The 23,847-nt window shown below is 44.9% G+C and overlaps 1 protein-coding gene across 1 annotated transcript in view; it reads right to left on the bottom strand.

Annotated features, from left to right (window-relative positions):
- The window catches only part of SLC2A13 (solute carrier family 2 member 13), a 331,334-nt gene that overhangs the window by 74,888 nt on the left and 232,599 nt on the right, over positions 1-23,847 (bottom strand). The gene's annotated exons all lie outside the window — the stretch shown is intronic.

The raw sequence follows: 23,847 nt of genomic DNA, 5'->3' as shown, positions 1-23,847 counted from the left end.
GGGGGGGGGGCGGGAGGTTAGTTTGGTTTCTGCAAGGATCTTCCCTGATACCAGCCACGCAGTGGGGGGAGGGATAAAGCGATCATCCCAGAGAATTGGATGGGGGGGGGGGTTAGTTTGTTTTCTGCTGCTGAAGGTTAACAGGAAAACCGCAGCAGTCAACGGGCTTTGCTTGGTATGTGGGAAAGGAGGGTGCAGAAGCCGAAAGACAATGGCTTACCATGGCAAGCCGAATTCTGTTGCACGGCTCTGCGTCTGTGATCTCTAACACCAAAGCCACAGGCACTCAATATTAAGATGGAAAATGCGACCTTGTACTGAAATCACATGTGCTATGTAATGTGAATAGTGTTTTTCACCGTGAAAGAGTATAAGCATTGTTCTGTAAAATGTATCTTTTTAAAAACTTCTCTCCTTTTTTCCATCCCTCCAGCAGCTGCAAATTTTTCAAGCCTCCCTCCTCCGTCCCAAAGGCTATCTCAGATAAGGCGGCGGAGAAAGAGGACGTGAGACTAGATGTTCTCGGAAATAATGGAATGCACCCTCAATGAAAGAGCTCATTTGAATGAGTGGAAGGCAACCGTATCTAAGTACAGGAAAGATGCCAGTGAACGTGAGGTCCTGAGGGACGCTCGAGATGAGAGGTGGCAGGCTGCAACGCTGGGACTGCTGCGTGATCAAACGGACATGCTCCGGCGTCTGGTGGAGCTTCAGGAACGGCAGCAGGATAACAGAGTGCCGCTGCAGCCGCTGTATAACCTCCCTCCCCCCTCACCATGTTCCATAGCCTCCTCATCCAGACATGTAAGAACGCGGGGGGGGGGGGGAGGCTCCGTGCACCCTCCCACTCCACCCCAGTGGACAGCCCAACCAAAAGGCTGTCATTATACTGAATTTTTTCAATGGCCTTTTATTTCCCTCCTATCCTCCTCCCAAACCTCATCCGGGTTACCTTGTCGGTTCTCTCCCTATGTTTATAATCAATTAATAAAGAATACATGATTTTTAAATGATAGTGATTTTATTTCCTTTAAAAGCAAGCTGTGATTTAAGGGGGGAGGGTGGTTTGCTTACAGGGAATGAGTCAATCAAGGGGGCGGGTTTTCAACAAACAGAACTTTCACACCGTAGCCTGGCCAGTCATGAAACTGGTTTTCAAAGCTTCTCTGATGCGCAGCGCTTCCTGGTGTGATCTTCTAATCGCCCTGGTGTCTGGCTGCGCATAATCAGCAGCCAGGCGATTTGCCTCAGCCTCCCACCCCGCCATAAAGGTCTCCCCCTTACTCTCACAGAGATTGTGGAGCACACAGCAAGCAGCAATAACAATGGGGATATTGGTTTGGCTGAGGTCTGACCGAGTCAGTAACGAGCGCCAGCGACCTTTTAAACGGCCAAATGCACATTCTACCACCATTCTGCACTTGCTCAGCCTGTAGTTGAACAGCTCCTGACTCCTGTCCAGGCTGCCTGTGTATGGCTTCATGAGCCATGGCATTAAGGAGTAGGCTGGGTCCCCAAGGATAACTATAGGCATTTCAACATCCCCAACGGTTATTTTCTGGTCCAGGAAGGAAGTCCCTTGCTGCAGCCGTTTAAACAGAGTAGTGTTCCTGAAGACGCGAGCGTCATGAACCCTTCCCGGCCAGCCCACGTTGATGTTGGTGAAACGTCCCTTGTGATCCACAAGTGCTTGCAGCACCATTGAAAAGTACCCCTTGCAGTTTATGTACTGGGTACCCTGGTGCTCCGGTGCCAAGATAGGGATATGGGTTCCATCTATTGCCATTGCAGCAAAGCCATCCACTATGACCTGCACATTTCCGAGAGTCACTACCTTTCGTAGCAGCAGCTCAGTGATTGCTTTGGCTACTTACATCACAGCAGCCCCCACAGTAGATTTGCCCACTCCAAATTGATTCCCAACTGACCGGTAGCTGTCTGGCGTTGCAAGCTTCCACAGGGCTATCACCACTCGCTTCTCAACTGTGAGGGCTGCTCTCATCTTGGTATTCTGGCGCTTCAGGGCAGGGGAAAGCAAGTTTCAAGTCACAAAGTTCCATGAAAGTGCCCTTACGCATGCGAAAGTTTCGCAGCCACTGGAAATCGTCCCACACTTGCAACACTATGCGGTCCCACCAGTCTGTGCTTGTTTCCCGGGCCCAGAATCAGCGTTCCACGGCTATAACCTGCCCCATCAACAGCATGATCTCCAAAGCACCCGGGTCCGCTGTTTGATAGAATTCCATGTCCATGTCCTCATCGCTCTTGCCACCGCGCTGCCGTAGCCTACTCCTCGCCGCCTGGTTTTGCAGGTTCTGGTTCAGCATAAACTGCACGATAACGCGCGAGGTGTTTACAATGTTCATGACTGCTGTCTTAAGCTGAGTGGGCTCCATGCTTGCCGTGGTATGGCGTCTGCACTGTTCACCCAGGAAAAAGGCGTGAAACAGTTGTCTGCCGTTGCTTCCCTGGAGAGGGGGGAGGATGTACCCAGAACCACCCGCGACAATGTTTTTGGCCCCATGAGGCATTGGGATCTCAACCCAGAATTCCAATGGGCGGAGGAGACTGCAAGAACTATGGGATAGCTACCCACAGTGCAACGCTCCGGAAATCGACGCTAGCCCCGGTACATGGATGCACACCGCCGAATTAATGTGCTTAGTGTGGCCGCATACATTCGACTTTATACAATCTGTTTCCAAAATTCGAATTATATAAATTTGGATTAATCCCGTAGTGTAGACATACCCTTAGTCACGGAGGCTCTGTTGAGTGGCGGCTTGGTCTTGTTGCCTCGCAGTCAGGCGGGGCAAGTGCAGTTCTTTGTTGGGGTCTTCTGTCTCCTCTGACAGCAAGGCCTTGGTCCACCCAGGGGCTGGTCTGGGATCCTGCACAGGACTCTGCTACCTGGAAGAGACGTCTACTCTCGCCCGCTCTCCCGTGGCCCAGCACCTACTGAGCTCCAGGGCTCTCCTTTTATACTTCCTGTCCCGCCCTGGTATTTCCAGCGAGGGAGGTGGGGCGGATTTGGCTCCACCCACCAGGGAGAGTGTAGTGGTCCCTCACTCTCCAGCTCAGAGGGAGGCCTCTCTGCCTTGCTACTCTAACAAACAAGTTATTTGTTAGAGTAACTAACTTCCCGGAACCCAATAGGTACTCTAACAAACAAGTTATTACAAAATTCAAACACGCAGGAGGAGAGAAGCGCATTGTAATTATTTCATTTAAAACATTTCTCTTTTAAAACCGTGTATAAACCATCAATTGCAGTGCATAAAAAAATACAGAAAAGGACAACTGAATAAGTTAATGGAGGACCTCAGGCCTATGATAGTACAAACCATTCAATCTTCTCTCTCTGGGTATAAGGTCATTAGGACTACCTGGCATATAATGATAAAACTTGTAAAGTTACCTGTGTAAATACTCTCTTTGGGTGGTGAGAAAAAGAAGGGGTAGAAGAGGTCTCAGAGGAGAACTGTGAGTGAACCAAATAAAAGCTACCTTAGAGCAGTCAAACAGATTCCGAGGCCTGCGAGAGACTTCAGCTGAAGACAGAAGAGACAGATGAAATGGACGAGGAACCACCATTCAGGCCCCACCAGTTCATCTGAATAAATCACTTACGAGCCAGAATTAGGGGAAACAGAACTTCAGGGGCTCCATACGTCTCTAGAATTTTTCTTTCCTTTTATTAGGTCTGGCTCTGGGTGGAAATGTGGTCAAACGTATGTGATACTAGACAGGAAGTCAGGACACTTGGATTCTACTCCTAACTTTGCCACTGCCTCGCTGCGTGAGGTAAGTCACTTAACAGCTTCGTGCCTCAGTTTCCCCATCTGAAAAAATGAGGATAATATTGTTCATCCACCTCTGTAACTTCTCAGTCCTGTACCAGTATTTTTATAACTAAAAATGTAATGACTTCAAAGTTCAATATCTTGAAGCCTGCATGGATGGAAATGGGTGCTTTATACCACTGGGAGGAGAAATTCCCAGCTTCCCGAAGGGATCCTGCATTCACTTCTAGCTCTGAAAATGCCTGAGATCAGACTTTACAACTTGTGACATGTCCAGATATAGAAAAGTTTATGGCTCTCTCTCAGCTCTGTACAGTTGGATTGACAATAACTAAGGCACTGGACTTTACAGGGAGAGGGACATAAAAAATATTCCCAGTAAAATTGGAAATATTGAACTCTCTAAAATATACCTTGTCGCTTTTGGGGGATAATCTGTATAAATCAATTGTGTGTGCCTAAGTCACATGTATAATGTGGCTACCTGAGTTCCATGCTAATAAAATAACAATTAAAGAATAATAGTAATAGGGCTGGTCCACACTAACCCCCCAGTTCAAACTAAGATACGCAACTTCAGCTACGTGAATAACGTAGCTGAAGTCGAAGTACCTTAGGTCGAACTACAAAGTACTTACCGTGGGTCCACACGCGGCAGGCAGGCTCCCCCGTCGACTCCGCCTACTCCTCTCGCGGAGCAGGAGTACCGGCGTCGACGGTGAGCACTTCCGCGATCGATTTATCGCGTCTAGACAAGACGCGATATTCGATCCCAGAAGATCGATTGCTTACCGCCGAACCCGGAGGTAAGTATAGACGTACCCAAAGTCATGGCTTTAAAGTCTAATATATCTTGAAATATTTCAGTGCTTCTGTACAAGATTGTTCTTGGTCACTTCTGGCATCCAAGCACCAGAAACAGGCAAGAAACAAACAAGACCCACAGATTGCAAACCCTGGTAACAGAAGAGGGCCAAATCCCCTTTATTAAGCAGCAGTTATCCTATTTACCATCTCTTCCAGATGGATTATAGTCAAGACATTTTCAATAACCTACTAACAATACTTCAGTCATATCCCCTGTTCATGTCTCAGATCCAAGCAACAGTCAGACATTGGGAAAGACAAAAAAATGCCTTGTCCTGGAAGGATAATAAAGAGATGTAAAGCTCAATGTCACCCCCCATACTGATGGCACCACACCATATAATACCTCATTATCTCCTTTAGCGTCTCACAAAAACAATGCACAGGAGGGTGAAAGAACAGAACCTTGTAGTAGGGCACACAAGAAAGCCTTGGGGCAGATGAGGAATTGCCCTAGGCTAGCCCCCTGGGTCCACTGCCCACAACTCCACATAACCTTACCCTGCAAATGCCAATGGCCATCATTGTCAGGGACCATGGGTCTCAAATCTGGAGCCTAGTAAGCTCCAACCTGCCACACAGCAACTTGCTAACAATTGCTAAGGCAAAGCTGAACCTCGACAGAAGACTCCAGTCCTGGTACCTGACTGGCAGAATGCTGGGGGTCCTGACTGGTCCACAAAGTCTATATAAATCCAGCACAAGAACAGGAAGTTGTCCATGCAACAGGGACCACCTTGCTCTGGACTGTGAGCCTAGTGCTTCCTGCTCCTGCTTCCGCTCCCACTCTTGCTCCCCGGGCTTGACTCTGGTTATTGATTTGTGGTTCTCCTGCTTCTGATCGCCTGGTAACCTGACCCTGCCTGCCTCCTGACACTTGATTCTTGGTATGCCCTCTGGCCTGTCTTAGACTCTGACCTCCTGATATCTGACCCAGCCTGACTCCTGCTTTGACCACTAGATCAGACAGCTCATCAGATGTCTTCATGCACAGTATCAAAGGCAACTGGTAGAGCTGAAGAAATCAGCATGGACTCTTGATCATGGCCTGTTGTGATGAGAGCAACCATCAATTAGATCACTGCAGACTCTGCCATACCCCAGGCCTAAAGCTAGACTGAAAGGAGTCAAGGAACTCCATGTACTTCAAGTACAGATAAACTCTCATTTGAAACTTGATTATATAAAATCCAGATGCGTTCTCCAAGCCAGTCCGATAATTAGGATTTACTTGTATTGCCAAAGTGGTTTTGCTGTGGGTACTTTTCATTTCTTCTCAATCGAAAGAAAACACACAATATTCTACCTTATCTGCCCCTTGCCTTCTAGCATCCTAAAATAATAGGGTAGGAACAGGGCAATAATAGGCAAGACTGTGAAAATACGGGGCTGTTTTCTTTAGTAAATATGTAATAAAAACTTATATAAGAGGTGATGGAACCTTGCTCTCTCAAGGGGGGAACTGACCATCATTTCCACCCACAGTGAACCAATGCTTCCTTCCCACAAGCTCTCATCAGCCATGATGGATGTGGGTCCAAAATGCAAGTTGCGGCCAGAAGCTCCCCAAGCACGTCCAGCCCTTCAAGGATTCAGGGTGGCAGAAGCTCAAGCAGAGAAGATATCACATTTGTCCACTCTGAACGCAGAATCGACCATCACAGATGCAGAAAATCTGAGCGTATTGGTGTAGTAGACCAACAGAGAGCTCAGACACCACAGCAACTGTGTATCTAAGATCCTGCCTACTAGCTGGAACTGTTCTGGAAATTAGTGTTCTGCTTCTAGCCATGCCATGAGATTTCAAAAATGTATTTATGCTACAGCCCGTAGTTTTCTGCTACTGATACCCTATCCTCCTCCTTTCCACTTTCTATGTCGCAGGTCATCTGTACATCTTTGTGGTGTGCAAGGACAAAGAATCAAAGGAGAGATATTAAGAGCCACAGCATGAGCCCTGGTTCAGTACTAACTCAGAAAAAAGAGCACTATCTCCCACATTATTAATGATACTTCTTGCAGCACCCAAGTGTTCCTTTGAGATCTCCCGTTGAATTTTTCTGGCTGCTTAGCTTGTAAGAGTTGGTGTGATCACAGAATAAGGTGATATAGCCACAAAGATTCAAGTGTACCCTGGCACAGTCCTGTTTGCCATAGTTCATAAAATGTTACAAAGAGTCATGTATGTGATTTCTCTGTTGGTCCTCTAAGAACAATTTGCACAAAGTTTACATTCGCCCTATCACTACATTATGCAGCGAAAGAATGCTCAATTTGCAGATAAAGCATCTGACTCTCTTATTCCATGAATGAGGGAGTGTCAAAGCGACAAGGGAGTTACGGCCAGGGCCGGCTCTGGCTTTTTGGCCGCCCCAAGCAAAAAAAAAAAAAACGCGGGGCGGCCGGGGGGGGGGGGGGGGGGGGCGGGCGGGGGGGGGGGGAGGGGAAGGAGGAGGGAGCAGGCGGGAGAGAGAGAGAAGGGGGCGGCCAGGGCTACAGCAGGGGCGCTGCCACGCGGCCCCTCCCGCTGCGCCGCCTCCTGCCGCCGCGAGGGCTCCGCTCCGGTCGGCAGGGAGGGAAGGAAGAGGACTGCCCTGCAGGGCGCTCCGGTCCTCTGCGCCGCCGCCCCCTACAGGGCAGCCGGAGCAGAACAAGAACCAAAAAAAACCCAAAAAACGGCCGTGCCGCCCTAGGATTGGGCAGAATGCCGCCTCGAACAATCTGCCGCCCCAAGCACCAGCTTGCTCAGCTAGTGCTGGAGCCGGCCCTGGTTACGGCCACACTATTTTCTAATTGGGTGAACAGATAGTTCTGCCTTCTTGGACTTCTGTGCTTTGCAATGAGTCTTTCCATGTACTGAATATTAGGTAAACTACCAATCTGTCCTGGTCCCACTGATCATCAAGCTGTGGTATGTGAAACTAAAAGTGTTTAAAACAAACAGAAAGAACAAAACAAGAAAATTATAGCAAGCTTCAGTTACTGACTCCAGATTCTTCTCATGTGATTCCCAGTTTAGTTGTTACTCAGGCTCTGGTGAGCATACTCAACTGAACTGCAGTGGAGAGCAAATAGAATAAGAGCAACTTGTTTCAGAGGCTACAGTTATCTAGCACAGCTTAAATAAATTTGTAAAAACAGACCAGAGTTCTTTTCCGTGGCTTGCCCGAAGCACCACCTTAATGATTTCTTTCTATTTCATCTGCTTGTAGCCTTGAGCTGTGTTCCAATGGAAAGTCAAATGACTACCATTGAATAGCCATTTATTCTTGGACCAGAAGTTCCATGAATAAATGAGTTACATGAATTCCATGAGTTACATGAATTCACATTGTGTCAGGGTTTGACCGTAAGTCTTTGAGGGAAGATCAGTCTGTGTCAGAGGAAAACTAGAAATCTAGTGGATAAAAGACTTAAAGCCTTTTCAGGTGTAATTTACAATTAAGTTTTAGGTACTGCAGGTGACTTGCTGTTTCAGAACATTTTGCATTCCTCCATGCACTGTGTTATTGGAGAAGCTGAATTTTTGCACTGATTGCATCTAGGAAGATAATTTATAGCTTTTTCCAACATCAAGACTGAGTAAAGTCGAGTAGTTTATTCCAGTATCTCTTGAAAGTATACACCAGGGGTAGACAACCTATGGCACGCGTGCCAAAGGCAGCATGCGAACTGATTTTCAGTGGCACTCACACTGCCCGGGTCCTGGCCACCGGTCCGGGCGGGCTCTGCATTTTAATTTAATTTTAAATGAAGCTTCTTAAACATTTTAAAAACCTTATTTACTTTATATACAACAATAGTTTAGTTACACCTCTATCCCGATATAATGCGACCCGATATAACACGAATTCTGATATAGCGCGGTAAAGCAGTGCTCTGGGGGGGGGCGGGGCTGCGCACTCTGGCGGATCAAAGCAAGTTTGATATAACGCGGTTTCACCTATAATGCGGTAAGATTTTTTGGCTCCCGAGGACAGCGTTATATCGAGGTAGGGATGTATATATTATAGACTTATAGAAAGAGACCTTCTAAAAACATTAAAATGTATTACTGGCACACAAAACCTTAAATTAGAGTGAATAAATGAAGACTCGGCACATCAATTCTGAAAGGTTGCTGACCCCTGGTATACACCATCTCTAGTATATTAAAACTTTTTCACAGTACAGCAGACTAAGCTATACCAGTTAACAAAAAGTAAAAAGGGATTGGAAAGTTGGGCTGAAAGGAGTGGATGAGGAAGAGAAAGGGAAAATTAAGAGCATTAACACCCTGAATTTGTGTAGATGGTTTGCTTTAAATTTTATGCCCCATAAAAATCACTTTGGCACAGAATATACCTAAAAGTTTGCAGGCCAAAAGGAGTTATTGTAATAAAGATAGAAGAGGTTCTTAAAGAGATCTTAAAATGGAAATGGTCTTGCAACCTTATGTCATATAGTATATTACTCACATATTATGTATGTAGGCACAGTGATGTGGCTTACACATAACATACAAAAAAGTACTGTGCCCATCATAACCTTTATTGCTTTAGTAGATATCAGTATAGACCCCCAGCATTTCACCAGTAACCCCAAAGAATACTCAAATGTATGCCAGAGCTGTGTGCATGGATTCAACTCCCAAGGAATTGCAAATACACACTACAACCCTTGACACGTATTCAACCCCACCCACAGAACAGTGGTGCCCAACCACAGGCCTTCAAGGCGCTACACTGTAGCCCTCAAGGGTAACTGTATTAAGAAGAAAACTAGTATTTGATTACAGTTTGAAACGTGTTCCCTGAACGGGTTCCTCTCTTTTAACCTAAAGCACTGGGGAGGCGACAAAGCGGGGCCATCTTCACAACAGCCTTCCACTGATGCTCCAGAATACAGCTGGTCAGAAATTCTCCAATGGAACTTTTTTTCATCAGAGAAAGCCAATGTGTTGAAATCAAAACATTTCATGGAGACGATTCCATTTTCAACAAAGCTGCAACAGGACCGTGCCAACCAGGCAGGTTTCGAAAGCTGCCTGGCTGCCTGCTAGTTTGCCGGCATGGCCCCTCGGCAGCCTGCCTGGTAGGTTAAGATGGAGCAGAGAGTCTGGAAGCCCCAACTCCCAAGTTCCAAAGCTCCCAGGCTGCCATGTAGTGGGACTCCAAGGGCTTTCAGGATCCCAGCTCCCACAGAACTCGCCAGGTGTGCTGCCACAGAACAGAGTTCCCAAGGCTTCCAGTTCCTCATCAGAGTGCCTGGTGGTCTGATGGCGAACTGGGAACCTGGAAGACACAGCTCTCGAGTGCTGAGGTTTCCAGGTTAGTCAGGGTTTGCAGGCTCCTGGCTTCCCTTCAGCTTGCCAGGTGGGATGACTAGGAGCAGGAGCCTGGAAATGCCAAATTCTGAAATACTGAAACCCTCTGTGAAACAAAATGGCTTTTCTCTGCAGAGTTCTACCTCCTAGACAGCTTGCATCTAAGCCAGGATCAGGTGGAGCTGTTGTCCCTGTGCTGCAGCAGCTACTCCAATAACCACATGCTTGTATCACTAGCAGGCTGTGGGAGCCCCTGGGAGAGCAGAAGAGGTGCCTCACTGGTTCTGCCTATAAAGGATGGCTCCCCTCTTCCACACAGCCATCCAGGGTGGCCTAGAAGAGGGGTCAAAATGAGAACAACCAGTTACAGCTCCCTGATTTTCTGTGCTAGCCCCTAACTTGTGCCATCAGGCAATGGTCCCCAAAGGGCCATATATCAGCTGGAGCACAGCATGCACCTGCCACTCCTCATACCCAAGTGGCTGCAGGGAGAGAGCCACAGGGACTGGCTACATCCACTGGGGACTCCCTTTCAGCCAGGTGTCTGTGATGGGGATGATATGGTTCATGGACAGGTATAACTGGGGCCCTTATATTACCTGGATTCCAAGACTGTGGCTGTAACAGGGGAAATTTTTTTAACCAATGCTACTATGTTCTCATCAGAACAAGAATTAGCCAAACAGATTTGACAACTGAGCTGACTTTCTTTATAGCACTCAACATGTGTTGAGGGCCTTTAAAGCACAAAAGGAGGGAATAAAAGTGAAGGGTAGAAATGATAAGAGAGAGAAGAGAAGGACAAAGAATGGGGTGGAATGATGGGAGGGAGAGGAAATCTAGGGAGAAAAGGGGAAGGAATATATAAAAAAAAATCTTTAGAAATTGAAAAGCCATTCACCGCTTAGGACACTTGCAACAGAAAAAGGCAACCATTCAGTTTTTAAATATTACAGCTTTAAAAGTGAAAATCATTTGGAAGCAGCTTTTATTTTATTATGAAATTAGCTTTGGAGAATGCTGTTTCACAATGGGAAATCACTTGTGAGAGTGCCTGTTGGGGACTGTTGCACACAGCTTTTCTGTTACTCAGATAGGATTTTTCTACCATTAAATAAATAATTTAGTTCAACTAGAGATTAAGTGACTGTATCTCCCTATTCTCCAAGGGTGAGTAGGATTCAGTTACTATTCATTTTAAGTTCTGCAGTTGCTTCTTTCCTCACTTTTTTCCACTGGTTAGGGTGTTCTGTACTTGTATTTGTTAGACATTACACCTCATGCATGAACTTTTTGCAAAGTCCTTGTCAGTTTGGCTTTTCTATGTGCCTCAGAAGCACCTTAATTTGAAATGCAAATTGTACAATGCCTGTTTTTTGTGGCATGACTTACATGGCCGGCTCCAGGCACCAGCTGAGCAAGCTGGTGCTTGGGGCGGCAGATTGTTCGAGGCGGCATTCTGCCCAATCCTAGGCACGGCCGCTTTTTTTTGTTTGTTTGTTCTGCTCAGGCCGCCCTGTAGGGGGCGGCGGCGGCGCAGAGAACCAGAGCGCGCTGCAGGGCAGTCCTCTTCCTTCCCTCCCCGCCGACCGGAGCGGAGCCCTCGCGGCAGGCGGCGGCACAGTGGGAGGGGCCGCGTGGCAGTGCCCCCGCTGTAGCCCTGGCCTCCCCCTTCTCTCTCTCTTCTGCCCGCTCCCTCTCCCTCCCCCCCGCCAGCCGGTCCCCTTGCACCCGCGCTCCGGCCGCGCTGCAGGTTTTTTTTTATTTATTTACTTTGCCGTTCTGGCCACCCCGTTTTTTTTTTTGCTTGGGGCGGCCAAAAAGCCAGAGCCGGCCCTGATGACTTAGCAGTAAAGGCCTTTTTTCAGGCAGCTTGTTCTATGGATGTCATTTCTCTTTTTGACAAGTGAATTGTCCAGGTTTTTTTGCTCTGATCCTCAGTTTTGGGGTTGTTCAGTTTTGATTTATTTTAAGATTTCTGAGTGATTTGTACAGTTTATGCTGAATTTTCAACTTTGTCTTCTGAATTCTTTTATCCTCATCAATCCTTTCCAAAGACCAATTACAGAACAATATTAATATTCTCTTGTTGTCTGGTTAAGAAAATCAAGACAGGGCCTGAAAATCTATTCTGGGCTTAATAGTTATTTAGTTAATATATGGTTTTGTACTATCCTACCACATGGGCAGAGTACAGAGTCACCCACCCAGAGGAGCAAAGCATTCTATAAGTAGCAGCAGGCAGTGCTCCGGTCACGTAACCCCATTAATACAGTTACTTCCCTTAATTACCTCAGGCAAGAAATTAGTACATACTTAGTATTTCTGATTATCCCTGTGTTGCTTCCAAAGATTAACCTAAATCTTGACACTAAATAATTAAATATTTAAATTTAATTAGATTAAATTCCATTAAAAAGCAACACAGGGAGAATGTTAAAGTTGCTCTGTTGAGCAGTCAAAAGCCAAGGAATCACAGGGTTGTTTGGCATGCACAGAAAAGCACCCAGTTCTTCAAGGAATTACACTTGTGTACCTAAAATTATACAAAATATTAGGATAATATATCATGTATTTTAACAAACATAACGGTGCAGGAGGGGAAGAGTTAAGACTCCAGGTGCAACCGTAATTTTCTCATTTTCTTACTTCTGAGTGATTAACTGGGCAATCTTAACCTTAGGGGGGTTAATCTTAACCTTAATCTTAATCTTAGGGGGGAGGGATAGCTCAGTGGTTTGAGTATTGGCCTGCTAAACCCAGGGTTGTAAATTCAATCCTTGAAGGGGCCACTTAGGGACCTGGGGCAAAATCAGTACTTTGTCCGGCTAGTGAAGGCAGGGGGCTGGACTCAATGACCTTTCAAGGTCCCTTCCAGTTCTAGGAGATAGGATATCTCCATTAATTATTATTATTATTAACACTTTCAACTTTGTTTTCTAATGAAATTTCCTAGGATTCTTTTTTTCTTAAGTCATTTTAAACTCGATATTCCATACTATGGAAGTGCTAGGTTAGACACCAATGGCACTGTCCTACACACTTTAAAATGTCTGCACAAGGCAACCTCTCCCCTGTACACCTTAAGAAGTTCTGCTGTGAAGCTTAAGAGCTGTGTGGCTTTTACCTCATAGACTTTAAGGTCAGAAGGGACCATTATGATCATCTAGTCTGACCTCCTGCACAACGCAGGCCACAGAATCTCACCCACCCACTCCTGTAACAAACCCTAACCTATGCCTGAGTTATTGAAGTCCTCAAATCGTGGTTTAAAGACCTCAAGGTGCAGAGAATCCTCCAGCAAGTGACCCGTGCCCCATGTTGCAGAGGAAGGTGAAAAACCTCCAGGGCCTCTGCCAATCTGCCCTGGAGGAAAATTCCTTCCCGACCCCAAATATGGCGATCAGTTAAACCCTGAGCATAAGGTAAAGAGTCATGCCTAATTCACTTAAAACTTTACAAGGATCTTGGTCCAGTAAAGAGCTGAGCCCTTCCTGAAGGTTAGTGAGCACCTACAATTCTCATTGATTTCAATGGCAGGTGAGGATGCTCACTTGGAAGATATACACGGCTCCAGGTCACCTACTGGAAAGTTATGCATATCCCCTTCTCAGACCTCAGCCCCTCTCCTGCTTCCTCTCCACCTCAGCAGAATCCCCACATTCCTCCCCAACTCCCCTTCTGCAAGCTGTAGTTTCCTTCACATGCCAATGCAAATTCTGCCACTGCTCTGAAAAAATATCTTTCAGCCCTGGTTTACTTCTTACATCCACTACAAGCCCCAGTCCCCCCAAACCACACCACCTCCCATAGACTTATGTCCTGATTTTACTCTGGCCAATCCAGGAGCTCCTGTTCCAGGTCTCCACCCACTCAACTTCCCTACAATCCCCCCAAATTCCTAATAAATCTCCCCAAACGTCTCCAAATATTTCCACATGAAATTATACAAGTTAAAAATGGAAAAGATCTATCTGATTGTGAAGTCTATCTCCCTCACAGCGCAGAACGTCACAGAATCATGATGGAGGCTACCATCTGCAATATGAAACATATGGAATAAGAAAAAGCTATTATAGTAAGTTGGAGACCATGCAGTTCAAAAGTAATATATTAACAACTCTGAACAGACTATAAGTTATACTGTAAGCAATTGGGGCAAGGGCTGTCTTTGTACAGCACCTAGCACAATGGGCCTCTGATCCAGGATTAGGGCCTCTAGGCACTGCTGTAATACAAATAACCAGTTATTATAATTGGTTCTCTTTTCCCTTTGTACCTTATCTCTTCAAAATTTCATCCACAAAACAAATTCAGCTACCATCTCTATGCTGATGGCTCTCAAACCTACTTTTTCTACTCCAGACCTGTCTCCTTCTGTCCAACTAAGTTCTCGGTGTGCTCTCTGACATTTCCTCATGGATGTCTAGCTGTCAGCTCAAGCACAACATGGCTAAAACAGAGCTCTTAATCTTCCCACTCCACGACCTCCTCATTTCCTCCTTTCTTGATCACTGTGGACATCACTACAATCCTGCCTGTCACTCAGCCCCATACCTGAGCATTATCTTTGATTTGGACCTCCTTCTAGGTCCTCATATCCAAGCAATGTATAAACCTTGCTGATTCTTTCTGCATCACACCTCAAAGATATGGCCATTTCTATTCACTCAGACGTCTAGATCTCTTGTCCTGACTCACACTGCCTCGCATCTTAATTACTGCAACATCCTTTCCCTTGGCCTTGACAAATGCAATCTTGCCTTGCTCATTTCCAGAATGCTGCTGCAAAGATAATTGTCCTAGCCTGTTGCCCCTCTCTTTGCATCCCTGAATTGGCTCTCCCTTCTCTATTGCATCAAACATAGACAGCTTGTGTTCACTTTCAAGGCTCTTCCCAGCCTATCACCACTCTATGTACCATCTCTCATTCACTATGAAGATGTCTGCTCCTATCTCCAGTTGGCCCATGATGCCAGCCTCCATTGCCCCTTTGTTAAATTTTCAAAAAAGCATCTTCCTGGTTTCTCCCATGATGCCCCTAATGCTTGGGAGGAACTCCCTATAACAGTCTGCAAAACTAACTCATTATCCATCTTCAAAACCCTTCTTCGCTGTGATGTCTACAAAAACAAACTTGACAATGGTTAGCCAGCTGGTGTGCTCAGACTACTGCCTATTATATTGACCAATATTATCCCACTGTTTCCTTGTGCTCCACCTTCTGTCTGAATACATCAGTTGTCTCTTGCTTGTGTAAGCACTTTGAGTCATGGACCATCTGTACAGTGCCTAGCACAATAGAGTCCTAGTCCATTACTAGGGTTCTTAGGTGCTATGGTAATATAAATAGTAAATACATAATTACAACCACTGAATTTATTGTACAGAGGCCTTTGATAGGAACACATTTATAGTATCTATACAATGTACACACATTTGTGACCTTTCTTTCACACACACACACACACACACACACACACAGAAAGAGCATTCCACTGCCCTCTGCTGGACAAAATATCAGATCTGCTCACATGTATAAAGTCACCCTCTCGTGACTAAAATGTACAGACAGGGCCGGCGCTTCCATTTAGGCGACCAGGGCACCAGGATTTGGGGGGGGCGGCATTTTGCCACCCTCGGCGGCAATTCGGAGGCGGGGGGTCCTTCCGCGCTCCCGGTCTTCGGGGCAATTCTGCAGCGGGTCCTTCACTCGCTCTGGGACCCGCCGCTGAAGTGCCCCAAAGACCGGGAGCGTGGAAGGACCCCCCGCCGCAGAATTGCCGACGACAACCGGCAGCGCGGAAGGACCCCCGCCTAGGGCGCCAAAACCCCTGGCTCCGTTCCTGTGTGCAGAGCATGTATACCATAATAATACCACATATGGAGGTTTCACAAATTACCTTTAGAGTATTACTTTTGTAACCCTTGTTTGTGATTAACATTTTTAAAAATAACTCCTAGGGAATGAAAATGAAAGTGTAAGAGATATTCTATTGAATAGGGGAAATAACTGGATGTTCCCCCATTTATACAGGTCTTGACCCGAAGTCCACTGAAGTCAATGGAAAGGTTCCGATTGACTTCAGTGGCCTTTGGATCAGGATGTTTTAAATGGATAGCTATCAAGCTCTGTGTTTTCAGTGTGATGTGAAAGGAGTTTTGCACACAACTTTCATTATTAATAGGCAGAATGCCCTACACATTCTTCTGAAATGGACCTTTCTGCCCCCTAGGATTTAAAGTTACAGTATCAGGTTTGATTTCGAGCAGCAACATGCTAGCAAAAGGTTAAATGCCAACACCTGAAATGGCTTTTCCTACTTAACCAATTTCCGGATTTGTACTAAGGTAATTCTTCAGTTCTACAGCATGAGCTCTTCACTAGAATTTTAATTACATTTTGACTAGAGCAGGCAAAAGTATTCTGGAACAAAGATTTGTCCCTCAATTTACTTTTAGTTCTTTTGGGCATTGGAGAGGAAAGCAATCCCTGTGTTTATCACTGTAATTCTCAGTTATTAGGATGTCTGGCAGCGCTGTCTCTTCAATATCAGAAAAATAAAACAGGAATAATATTTTAAAGGATACGAGGTCTGCAATATCTATATATCACAGCTCTACAAATCCTGATCACTGCATTGTAAATAACTCATAGCTATGAATTTGGGTTAGCTGGGGCAGATGTAAGCTCCAATAGCTATTTTTTTCCATGCTCACTGACAGGATACCAAAGTATGAACTCCAGGTAAAACAAATTTAAATTGTTTGTTTTGCTGGGTTTTCCAAAAGACTAAAGACAATGCTATTTTATTGTTGAACTCAAACATATGTTCTTTTTCACTTAATGAAAATTTGTTTTTATGATTGTTGTTCAGCACCCAGAGAGCTTGTGTGTGTGTGGGTGCTTTATAAATACAATTATTGATTACTATTAAATACTTAGAGCTATTAACTGTGTAATAGAACTAACGTATAATATTATTAAGCATGAATGCCTTCATCTTAGTCAGTGATGCATACTCGCTTGATGAGATTAGGAAGATTAATTGTGTGAGGATGACTCAGGCAAGGATGAACACCACAATATCTGTGTGCTGGGTACAGCAGATTGGCTCCTTTACCTTAAATGAACTCTGAAGGCAACTAGTTCTGAAAGGAACTGAACGGGAAAGTTCTTGCACTGAAATAGTGTACCCACAATGATGTGAGCTGAAGAGTTACATTCATAGATACATTAATAGATTACAAGGCCAAAAGGGACCATTGTGATCATCTAATCTGACCTCCCGTATAACACAGGCCATAGAACTTCCCCCAAATAATTCTTGTTTGAACTAAAGCATATCTTCTAGAATAACATCCACATCTTGATTTAAAAATTTCCAGTGATGGAGAATCCACCCTAACCTTTGGTAAATTGTTCCAGTTGTTGATTTCCCTCATTGTTAAAAATGTATACCTTACTTCCAGTCTGAATTTGTCTCGCTCCAACTTCCAACCATTACATTGTTTTATACCTTTAACTGCTAGACTGAAGAGCCCTCTATTATATTTGTTCCCCAGGAAGGTACTCAGACTGTGATCATGTCACCCCTTAACTCTCTCTTTGTTAAGGTAAACTGATTCCGCCACAATAAGGCATGATTTCTAATTCTTTAATTATTCTTGCAGCTTTTCTCTGAACTCTCTCCAATTTATCAACCTCCTTCTTGAACTGTAGATACCAGAACTGAACACAGTATTCATTCAGTGCCAAATGCAGAGGTAAAATAATGTTTGTATTTAAAAGTTAATCTGACACAGATGGACACAACCACTGTCAGTTTCAAACTGCAGCTAGTACTAAGCACAAAAACATTATTTGGGCAAAAGGTAACTCTGCATTATTTCTTCTGCACCTGGTGATCAAACCGTCAAGGAAAAACAAAAGAGAACAGTAAGGAGGAGAGACAAATGAAGGAAAGAAGAAAAGAGAGACTGAAAAATGGAACAAAATAACAATAATGGCTGTCAAAAGCTGGGTCTATTTCCCTGAGAAGAGATGGATGGTGTGCTCATGCCACTGGATCTTTGATTTTCTAAGGGTTTGTTAAGATCTGGGAAAGATATTGCAGTGAGCTAACATGTGTTACTGAACCTCGACCTCTTTCCAAATCTGGTTAGTTCATTTTAAACCTTTTTATTTCTGAGCCAATTTATTTTTTGGAGACTGCTAACTTGCTCTCTGGTATATAAACCTCTCTCTGAAGCCTTGATGATGTCCATACTGTTTTGAGTGACTTTTTTCTAAACAAACTAAGGAAATACAACCTAGATGGAGCTACTATAAGGTGGGTGCATAACTGGTTGGAAAACCATTCCCAGAGAGTAGTTATCAGTGGTTCACAGTCAAGTTGGAAGGGCATATCGAGTGGGATCCCACAGGGATCAGTTATGGGTCTGGTTCTGTTCAATATTTTCATCAATGATTTAGATCAGGGGTCTCAAACTCTCGGCCCGCGGGCCATCTGCGGCCCGTGAACCTCCCCAATGTGGCCCGTGGGTCTCCAGCGGTTTTGGGGCCGGGTCTCTCCCTTGGCCCCACCTGCCGCCCCGGGCGCTCCCCGCCCCCCAGGCGATATACAATGGCCTGGGGCCCCAGAAGCAGCGAAGCTGAGCGACATCTGCCTGCTCGCTCCACGTGTCTGCCGGCCCCTCCCTGTGGCCCCGAGGCGGGGCTGTGCCTCCGTGTGCTGCCCCTGCCCCGAGCACCCCTGCGGACAATGGGAAGCTGTGGGGGCGGTGCCTGGGGCAGCAGCCCGGGGAGGCCCCCCGGTCCGCCCCGCCTCAGAGCCCCCGGTAAGTGCTGCAACCCCACCCCCTCCCAGAGCGTGCACCCCCTCCCCACATACCCCCTCCTGCCCCCCAACTCCATCCCAGAGCCTGCACCCCTCCCCACTCCTCCCTCCCAGAGCCTGCAACCCCACCCCCTCCTCCTGCACCCCCACACCCTGCTCCAGCCCAGAGTCTGCACCCAGGACCCAAACTCCATCCCAGAGCCTGCACCCCAGACCCCAACCTCTCACCCTTTCTGCACCCAAACTCCCTCCCAGAGCCTGCACCCCAACCCTCTACCCCAGACCACCTCCCCCACCCAAACTCCCTCCCAGAGTCTTAGGCAGGTGGGGGACAGATTTTTTTGGGGGGTGGAGTTTTGGGGGGCAGCTTCTGGCTGACATGAGTGACATTATTGGCCCACTGGGAGGATTTGAGCACTGGCCCTGGCCCTAAGGTAAATTGGGTTTAGGCCCCTGATTTAGATAATGGCATAAAGATACACTTCTAAAGTTTGCGGACGATACCAAGCTGGGAGGGGTTGCAAGTGCTTTAGAGGATAGGATTAAAATTCAAAATGATCTGGACAAACTGGAGAAAAGATCTGAAGTAAATAGGATGAAATTCAATAAGGACAAATGCAAAGTACGCCATTTAGAAAGGAACAATCATTTGCACACATACAAAATGGGAAATGACTGCCTAGGAAGGAGTACTGCGGAAAGGGACCTGAGGGGTCATAGTGGGTCACAAGCTAAATATAAGTCAACAGTGTAACACTGTTACAAAAAAAGCAAACATCATTCTGGGATGCATTAGCAGGAGTGTTGTAAGTAAGACATGAAAAATAATTCTTCCGCTCTACTCCCCACTGATACAGCCTCAACTGGAGTATTGCGTTCAGTTCTGGGTGCCACCTTTCAGGAAAAATGTGGACAAACTTGAAAAAGTCCAGAGGAGAGCAACAAAAATGATTAAAGGTTTGGAAAACATGACCTATGAGGGAAGATTGAAAACATTGGGTTTGTTAAGTCTTGAGAAGAGACTAATGAGGAACATGACAACAGTTTTTAAGTACATAAAAGGTTGTTATAAGGAGGAGGGAGTAAAATTGTTCTCTTTAACCTCTGAGGATAGGACAAGAAGCAATGGACTTAAATTGCAGCAAGGGAGGTTTAGGTTGGACATTAGGAAAAATTCCTTACTGGAAGGGTGGTTAAGCACTGGAATAAATTGCCTAAGGAGACTGTGGAATCGCCATCATTGGAGATTTTTAAGAGCAAGTTAGATAATCACCTGTCAGGGATGGTCTAGATAATATTTAGTCCTGCTCTGAGTGCAGGGGACTGGACTAGAAGACCTCTCGTCCTTCCAGTCCTATCAGTCTATATTGATTTTGCTACTGAGCAATGCATCATTGTAGGAAGAGAGATGATCTGTAAATGACATTTTCTTTAGACATCTTATGTGAGTGAAGCCTGGTTTGTGAGCCAACTTGAATTTGAGGAAGGAGCTTGAGAGGCGACCTACACTTTTTATTTTTTCCAATATGACCCCGGCCCAGCTCCATCTATGAATAGAAAGTCGAATTTAAAGGACAATGCAGCCTGCCAGAGTTTATATGAATGTCATTTCCACCATATCCTTGTAAATAAGGACTAAGGTCAAATTCTGCACTGATTTACACTCCAAAGCAGTTTAATCCCTTTGCTCCTTTATTATTTTTGCAGTTAATGATTGTGATATTTTCTGTTCTTAAACCAAATGCAAGTATCTGTGTTTGGCACAGCTCTTCTATGGGGTGACACCTGTCCCCAAGCTACCTTAGAGAAAACACCCACACATGGAAATTACTTTTCAGTCAGGAAAGCAATTGTGGGTTTTTTATTGGTTAAGTCTGTTCTACCTTCAATCTTATCCTAGCAATATCTGTAAAAGATGAGCTGGGGAATACAGCTCTTACCAATCAGCAGACAAATGGGACATGTGCAGTAGTATTTAGGTTTCTTTTATAGACACCACACTCAATCCTACAAAACAGACGTGCAAACGTAAAAAAAAAATATTCATAATCTGTACAGTGCTAGGGAAGTTTTGTTTCCCAGCAGAATATGTGGATAAGACAGTTTGTTCAACTTACTATTTTATAGACTGTATCAGAAACACACCCACACACCAACATGCATCTTACTTCCAACACTTACGGTACATCTACCCTGCAAAACAAAAACAAAACAAAAAACCCACAATCCCACAGCAATGAGTCTCAGAGCCTGGGCCAACTGACTCAGACTCTTGTTACGAGGCTAAAAATATCGTGTCGACTTTCCACCAGCCTGCGCTCTGACGCCTGGTGAGGGGGATAGGTCTCAGAGCCCAGGCTCCAACATGTGTGGGAATGTCTATGCTGCTATTTTGAGCCTCACAACACCAGCCCCGCGAGCCCGAGTCAGTTGACCTGGGCTCTGAGACTTGCTGCTGCAGGTTTTTTTTGGCAGTGTAGATGTAGCCACAGTTGGATGTTAGCTTCATAGGCCAACTCTAGGTCAACATTAGGTGGGGTATGGTTAGCTTCAATACCTGCATGCATGGCCATTAACTGAGGGCATTTTTGAAAGTGCCTCTGAGTTCTCCAGTGTGGCTACAAGGCTGTTCCATTAATGGCTGGCACCCTTCCTGAAGTCCTGTTATTTTTTGCTTTTGAAACACCTATTAAGAGCCCCTTATTACTTATGAGGTGTCTAATCAATGAGAGATACTGATGCAGCTGTCCTGCAGGGATCCTCCATCTATTAGCCAAGGCAGTCAGGGATGTAACTCCATGGTCTGCATGTCCCTAAACCTTTGACTGCCAGAAGCTGGGACTGGACGACAGGGCATGGATCACTTGATAATTGCCCTGTTCTGTTCATTCCCTCCGAAGAACCTAGCACCAGCCATTGTTGGAAGGATACTGGGCTGGAAGGACCACTTGGTCTGACCCAGTATGGCCACTCTTATGTTCTTAATTGGGAAAGAATAGAGTCCAGTTCCCTCTTCTGCTCTGCATTTCTAATAGGAGTGGAGGCAGTTAAAACTTATTTTAACCAGTGAAGTCCTGTGATAGGACTCTGAATACACAGGAAGCAAAGCTACTCAGTAACAAGGTGCCATTTTAACACAGCCACTTTTCAGAGTAGAACCAAGTGTGAAGTCTATGTATGAAGTCTATTATAGGAATAGACTTCATAGAATAGATAGAAGCTGTTCTCCTGGATTCTGTACTTGTGGATTAAAAGGTTTGGAACAGAGACAGGTTGGAGCTGAACTCCTCCAGGGACTCCACTGGAGACCAAATTTTTTTTTTAATTGCTTTTTCTTCACTTGAAAACTCACTAAAAATGTTAATTTTCTATTCCTATTGTCTTCGTTGGAGGAGCCAGGAACTCTGAGGTTTCATGGTACTGTGAGTGACAATGGCAGATATCAGATACTTCAGAGGAGGAAGTAAGACCCACCCCCACACCCAAATTCACAGTTATGGATAACATGCTTATGAGGGAAGGTTTTCTAATCTCAGGAAGTTAGTGGTATGCTGATGACTTGAGTCAAGAGGATTGATATCCCACATACAATTTTATTCTATATAAGTGTAGACATTTTGGTTATTTGTACAAATGTCTAATCCTGTTTTGAATTCTGCTAAATTATTGGCACTGAGGCCCACAAGTTATGTGTTGTGTAGAAAACCATTTCCGCTTTTTAGTTTTAATTTTGTTGTCTTTAGTTTAATTGTGTGTCTCCTTGTAATTGTGCTATAAGAATACAAATAGGAGCACATGAGACATTCTCTCTTATTCCAGTCACTATTTCATATACCTCTAACATGTTCACTATTATCTTTATGCAAAGACAGTTCTAGTCTTTTCAATCTCTCCACATATGGATGTTTTTCATTACTTCTAATCCTTTTTTTCCACCTTCTCTAGACCTCTTCTATTAATATCCACTTTTTGAAAGATTCTGATGAAAACATTCCATTGATTCATATAATGGCATCCCTTTCTTAATAGTCTAACATCTTGTTTGCTTTTTTGCCCACAACTGCACATTGAGATGTCCACAATAATATCAGTTACAGTTAATTACAAAATCAACAATGTTTACAAGTAATTCAAATTATTCTTCCAAATGGGAATTATCTGGAATCTGCCTGCATCAAATTTCATCTGACATTAGGTTGAAAATCACTTTGCTTTGTTAGGTTCTTTTGAAGGACCTCATAGTCTTGAGATGTGACTAACCTAAATAATTTTGTCATCTGCAAATGTTGCACCACTTACCGTTCACCTCTCTTCCAAATGACAAACACAGATCTGACTGCACAGGTTCTAGTATGGATACTTGTGGCATCTCACTGTTAATCTCCTTCCACACCCTACAAAGTGACCATTTTTTTGGGAGACTCTTTTTTTCTATCTCTTAACTAGATCCATGTGAGAAAGAGGATGGGTAACCATCAAAACCAGGCAAAGTAGTATATGTACTCTTTGCTGAGGTAGTGAACACATAAAGGGATGATATTTGCATTCAGGGATCTAATATATGGATGGTATCCAAAGCCCTGAATTCAAGTTGATTATCACCATCTGTTCTACACTTTCTCTCAAAGATGCCCAAACCCTACCTACTCCCCATGATGCTATGAGGTTCCTCTCCCCAGACTCACTTCTGGGGTATGAAGAGCAGCCAAATGTACTTCTTGCCACCTCTTCTGACATCTTTGGGGAAATTAGACCTGCCCCTCCCATTCCCAGGGTCCCACTAGGAAGGTCCTCATCACCACAATCCTCCTATATCTCTTAGGAGTTAGTTATCCACTGTTAGTTTATTAGAATTCAAACAGAGTCTGGAGAAAATAATTGATCAGCCTGTGTTCTGCTGCTGAGACAGAATAGCAGATAGCAGGGACAGACAACTGAATATTAGTGCCCAAATATTCTGCACACTGAATTGCATGGATATTTACTGTGTTTGAGAAATTATTCAATTAACTCATTTCTAGAATAAACACAA

Source organism: Terrapene carolina, unplaced genomic scaffold (genome assembly GCF_002925995.2).
Source record: "Terrapene carolina triunguis isolate 2854851 unplaced genomic scaffold, T_m_triunguis-2.0 Scaffold68, whole genome shotgun sequence".
Classification (NCBI taxonomy): Eukaryota; Metazoa; Chordata; order Testudines; family Emydidae; genus Terrapene; species Terrapene triunguis.
The sequence above is the reverse complement of the archived record's forward strand: the minus strand, read 5'-3'. Positions and strand labels throughout refer to the sequence as shown.